General features: G+C 40.0%; 1 long non-coding RNA gene across 1 annotated transcript in view; it reads right to left on the bottom strand.

Moving 5' to 3' along the window:
- Positions 1-262: 262 nt before the first annotated feature.
- Positions 263-6000, bottom strand: part of LOC110586230 — a 104825-nt gene continuing 99087 nt past the window's right edge. The window contains exons 3-4 of the long non-coding RNA XR_002480683.1: positions 848-966; positions 263-522 (exon numbers count right to left, since the gene is read on the bottom strand). This is a non-coding gene — a long non-coding RNA (uncharacterized LOC110586230). The remainder of the gene's footprint in view (positions 523-847; positions 967-6000) is intronic.

Below are 6000 nucleotides of genomic sequence, written 5' to 3'. Positions count from 1 at the left end.
ATCTATAACCTGAAAGACAGCCCTCACCTGACCATGCTGGCACCCTGATTTCAGATTTCTGGCCTCCAGAACTGTTAGAAATAAATTTCTGTTATCCATAAGTGACTCAGTATTTTGTTATAGCAGCTTAAATGGACAAGACAAGCATTTCAAAATTATTATCTTATTCGATGTTCACCACACCTCTGAGAAGAATGAAAAAGAAAAAAAGTACGTCAGGTTTATATTTATTGGAAAACATAAGAGATAATAAAATGTACAATATATCTTTTTAATCACTGCACATGAAATGAATAAAGCAAAGACCATGGAAAATGCAACATACAATTAAATAGGCATATTTCTTAACATTTGTGAAGAAACTTGGATGCATTTCTCCCTGGTGAAGTACGGTGCCTCTTTACGGAGCATTCTCATTATCTAGCCTTTCCCATGTCTATAAATTTCTATGTGGACACCCATAGGTAATGGTAAGACACCGGGTCTTACTTCTCAAATGACCTTGATTGTAGCCTCCCAAATCTGAAAATAGAAATTTAAACAAGTTTCACTAAATTGAATACTTACGTCTTATACCACCCAATATGTTCTATTTTTTAAAAGTTAACATTTTAAGTTGTAAAATTCAAATAAATTTTACTAGATTCTATGGTATCTGATGATCAGTGATTAGATATCTGGAATATTTAACAATAAAAATTCCAAAAATCCAATAACGTCTTAACAGCTTAAGAAGCTAAAATTCAGGAAGTTCTCATTGGGGAAAATACCATGTGAAGTTTCTTCTCAATTAACTCGTTTTAAATATGTTGGCAAAGCACCTGAGTTTGGCCATTGTGTCCAGTACCTGCTTTGTTTCTGACCTTTGGCTTGAGGGAGTGGCTCAGGCTCCTGAGCAGACTGGGGTTTTGTCCTCTTCCAAATGGGCTCCTACATGGCTCCTTGGCATGTTACCCCCTCTCAGTTCTGCATGGGAGAAGATAAGAACTCAACTAAAATCTCAATATTACCATAAAACAGAAAAGCCAGCATTCCAAATCCTAAAATGGTATCTTATTTCACTGGAATTTAAATACCTTTTAACAATTAATTCCCAAAAACTTGCTTGAATTTTACAGACTTGAAATTTTAGACAGCTAGATTTATGGCTTGGTTTAGAGATGCATAAAATGGAATACATTTTCCAAAGTATCTTCCTTCTCAAATTCTTTTGAAACTAAGAGACTGTATGTACATTATCTCAGGCAGCAAATTGCCCAGAACCAGGATCTTAATGCAAGACTTAACCTTTACAAATCATCTTACCTCCTTCACTTTCCCTTTGACTGTGGGGAAAAAAGTGCCTACGGTGTTACTTGCTGAGTTCCCTCTTGGTGACAGGCTTTGTGCTAGATGTTGAATATACATTATTATATCATTTAGTCTGCTCAATAACTTCATGCAGAATTCAATATTCCCCCATCTTAAAAAAAGCAAATTTAAAAAAAAAAAAAGCAAATTAAATTCCTAAAGTTTAACTAAAATAGCTGAGTCACCCTGGAAGTAAAGTCTTCATGGAGACTTGAACTCAGAGCTGCAATTCAAAGGCTGTGTTCTCCCTCCAACACCACACAGTTCAAGGAGGTAGACAGACTGTTAAGCCAGGAAGCCTGCTGCAAAACTTTCACCAATGTTGAATTAAACATAGCACTTCATTCCACTATAAACATGGACCAGTAGTCACTAGTAGCCTCAGGTATTCAGGTAGTTGTAACTTCACCTCCATAGAAATATCAGATATTTTAAAATCACAGTATAGTTGTTGCAGATACCTTAAAATATTATTGGTGCTCATCACTACTATGAAGTTATGAAATCAAATCTGTGCACTAGATCTTGTTTTTAATTCATTAACAAAGCATATATCACAAATTTTCAAAAATTTTGATGAATGTCTTTCAGTAGTATTGGTTTTCTTTGAGATTTTAAGTGTTTGATTTTATGCATTAAAAATACTATTCTGGGGGCGTCCAACTCTTGGTTTTGGCTCAGGTCACGATCTCAGAGCGTGAGATGGAGCCCCATGATGGGCTCGATGCTCAGCGAGGAGTCTGCTTGAGATTCTCTCCTCTCCCTCTGCCCCTCTTGCTCATGTGTGCTCTCTCTCTCCCTCTCAAATAAATAAATCTTAAAAAAATAAAAATAAAAATACTATTTTGTCAAGGGACTGACCCAAAGGCTTCACAAGACTGCCCCAAAGTTCATGGCACTAATAAGATTAAGAACACCTACCTAAAGCCATATAATTAGAAATATTTGAATAAGTAATGACATACAAACTGGTTTTGTTTATTGTATTTTGACTGAACTAAGACATCAATTCTACTAATCAATAATACCCAATCTGGGCATCACATATTTCTCATGTAATTTCTCATAATATATACCCCATGAAAGGATCTCTTTCGATTAACTTAGCAAATCAGCCCTTCACACTTGCGTCATCAGAAGAAACTCAACTGTTCTCTGCTACTCCACCTGTTCCTAGATACCTCACCTTACGCAAGGCAGGTCTGCGATGGGATGTCAAGGACACCAGGAAAGATTTTGTTCCGTTCTTCCTTCCCCCTCCACCAGATTTATGCTAATTATGGATGCCTGTACTCTCTTTAGGAATTTAGGGGTTAGGAGAGCCCCTTCAAAAAATTTTTGCATCATTATTAGAGGTAAGATTTCATAGTCAAGGGCCCTCTACGAGGATGATTAACATTCACACAGAGGTATAAAAAGCACCCTTTTTCTCTCAAGGAAAGTTGTAACAGGACAACTATGCAATCAGCAAGAAGCATCAAGAAGGGAGGGAAAAGAGCACAGTAAGAGAAATAAGGCACCAAGGTCTCTCTCACAATTTTGCCCTAAACTTTAATGATTCGCTTAATTCTAGTTACAATTTCCAGTTCCTCGGTTTCCCATTTGCCAAACAGGAGTGGTAACACATGCTCGCCGCTCACAGACTGGCTGTGTAGGGAAGACACGACCAGCCTCCTGGGCATCAAATGCTTTGCAGTCAGTCAAGCAAATGTCATATGCCACAGTAAGTGATGGCAAAACCATCTCTTCCTTATGATGGATGTCACCATGGCCTGTCCTTTCCTGCTAATAATGTAGTTCTTCAATCTCTAGGCTTCGCACAACACAGGAAGACTGCAATTACATGTGTTTTTAGGCTGACTCATTTTCTAATGGTAACAATCAGTATTTAAGTTCATTAGGAAGATTCTTTTGATGTCCTTTATTTCATTCACAATTAGTCTCCTGCTATATATATATATATATTTTTTTAAATAAACTCCCAGCCAGTGATGGGAGGAGAAGGAATCATTTTACTATCCTCAACTTCATCTGCTGTCAGAGAATTGCTCACCGAAGCGCCTAAACAGAGTTTGAGTTACTCTGAGCTGCCTTGGATAATGGAATTCTGAATCCATGTCCAGAATGGGTACTTGATGTGAGAAAGGTCAAAAGTCCCTTTCTCTCGGTTTTGGGTCAATTCCCTCTTTCAACCAAGTCCTATTAAAGTTCAAGTTGAATTTCCAGACTCTAGCACCTTGGCACAGATGACTTTAGCCATTAGCCAACTTCAGAGAACAAGGCCCTAAGGGAATGGACAAAGAGATGGGTAAAATTAGATGATACGCAAAGCTTGCAGATTCTGCTGGAGAAGTGTGAGGTGAGGGGTGCTCTTCGGGAAAGAGCAGAGATAGGAGGGCCCTACAAAGGTCTGCAAAGGAGGTGAGCCCTCCCAAAGGAAGTCTTCAGCACTTTAACCACTGGCTTTTTAATCAAATGACTGTTTCATAGCTTGAAACAACTTCTCCAGATGAATGTTTTTCCCAACAGGTCACAGAGGCAGAGTTGGGGGCTGTCAATGGCAGCCTGGACAAGGAGGATGGGTGTGGTCAGTGGCAAAAACCAAGGTCATATTGGAGAACCATAGGTTCTCCAGGATGGCCTGTGACTGGAATTCATATAGTCATTCAGTCAACATTGAAGGCAAATCCATTCAAGCTACAGAGAATCCTAAGGAGTGATCCTTCCCCAGAAGGTGCTCACCATCTTGGGTGGGAATGAAATGTTCCGACCACTCACAGACACTGACAGAGCTGGGGTGAGACTCTGTGAGTGAGATGTCATAGAGCATGGTAAATGGGGCTTACCGAAAGCACGCCTGAGCCCTCAGCAGGAAGCTCCATTTCTATTTAAAGATTACACCACAGATGGAGATCGCTATCTTGTGTGTGCGGATGTGGCTGACAAAAAAATAAATAAATGAACAACCTCCTCTTCATTGCCTGTATGTGAAGACTGACATTTGTTTTATAGCTGCAGAAACTGCTTGCTATTCCAGATGTCAGGGGGTTCCATTACTCTACTTCACACACAATTACATGCTGTTCCAGCACAAACACACCCTACCATCCCCACCCCCACATTGCTAAAGCTGTGAACATCCCCCCACCTGCAGTTTGCCATTCCTTCAGAGCTCTAAGCCACAGAGCTATCACCTCCCTGAACTGAATATCTTCTTTCTCTTCTTTGCTTGGTCAGATCCTATTCATCCTTCAAAACCCAGCTGAGCCATGACTGCCACCGTGACGCTTCTATCACTAAAAGTCATTCCTCCTCATTCCTCCTCAGTCACCACACTGGCCTCTTATCTCCACTGTGGCACTGATACAGCATTCAGTTAAGTTGTTTCTTCAAGGGCTTATCCCTCCAAAGAGTAAGCATTATTTTGCAAGCATTTAGAATGGTTCCTGACAAGCCCAGATGTGCACGCGCACACACACGCTGGAATATTACTCAGCCATCAAAAAGAATGAAATCTTGCCATTTGCAATGAAGTGGCTGGAGCTAGACTGCATTATGCTAAGTGAAACAAGTCAGTCAGAAAAAACAATTACCATATGATTTCACTCATGTGTGGAATTTAAGAAACAGTTTAAACAGATGAACATATGGGAACGGGGGGGAAAAAAGGACAGGGAAACAAACCGTAAGAGACTCTTAAGGAAAGAAAACAAACCGACAGTTGATTGAGGGACATGGGCGGGGGACGGGTTAAATGGTGATGTGTATTAAGGAGGGCACTTGTTGGGATGAGCACGGGCGTTAAATGCAAGTGATGAATTACTAAACTCTACTCCTGGAACCAATATTGAACTATAGGCTAACTAACCAGAATTTAAATAAAAATTTGAAAAAAAAAAAAAAAAGAATGGTTCCTGACAAATAAATCACTGATGAATTAATGAAGAAATTAATAGCCTACTCCTGGATAAAAATTGTTTTTCGGGTGTCTGGCTGGCTCAGTCGGTTAAGCGCCCAACTCTTGATTTCGGCTCAGGTCATGATCTCTCAGGGTCATGAGATCGAGCCTCGTGTTGGGCTCCAAGCTCAGCAGCGTGTCTGCTTGAGATTCTTCCTTTCCCTCTGCCTCTCTCCCTCATGCTCACTCGCGCTCTCTCTCTTTCTCTCTAAAATAAATAAATAAATCTTTAAAAGAACTGTTTTTCAGCAAGCATCAAATTAGTGCTGCCATACTGACTGTATTACAACATATTTGGATGACCTAAACTTGTCATTTGAAGCCATCATTGTAGCTCAGAGATGAAGCTGTGAAGTAAAGGATAAGAGGTTGGGTGCATATTTGTTACTTGAAGAAGCCTCAGAATTCTTAGAAAAAAATAAGACAGAGCTTCTCCTCTACAGACTTGCAGTTTACTCTATAACTTGATTTACTCATGGTCACAGACTCAACCTCGAAGACCAGATGCCACTCTGAGCAAGGCCACTCTGAGCTTGATTCAGGTCAGTGAAAGCAGCATCAATAACAGCCCTCATCACCTCTAACTTGTACCAATCACTACCCTGAAGCAAGAGAGAAATTCAAGTCTTCGTCAGTCCTTGCCAAACATTACTGAACACTCCAAATACCCACCCCTGCACTCCATCATCAGC

This window comes from Neomonachus schauinslandi, chromosome 7, assembly GCF_002201575.2.
Source record: "Neomonachus schauinslandi chromosome 7, ASM220157v2, whole genome shotgun sequence".
Lineage (NCBI taxonomy): Eukaryota > Metazoa > Chordata > Mammalia > Carnivora > Phocidae > Neomonachus > Neomonachus schauinslandi.
Note: the sequence above shows the minus strand (reverse complement) of the source record. Positions and strands in the feature narration are given on the sequence as shown.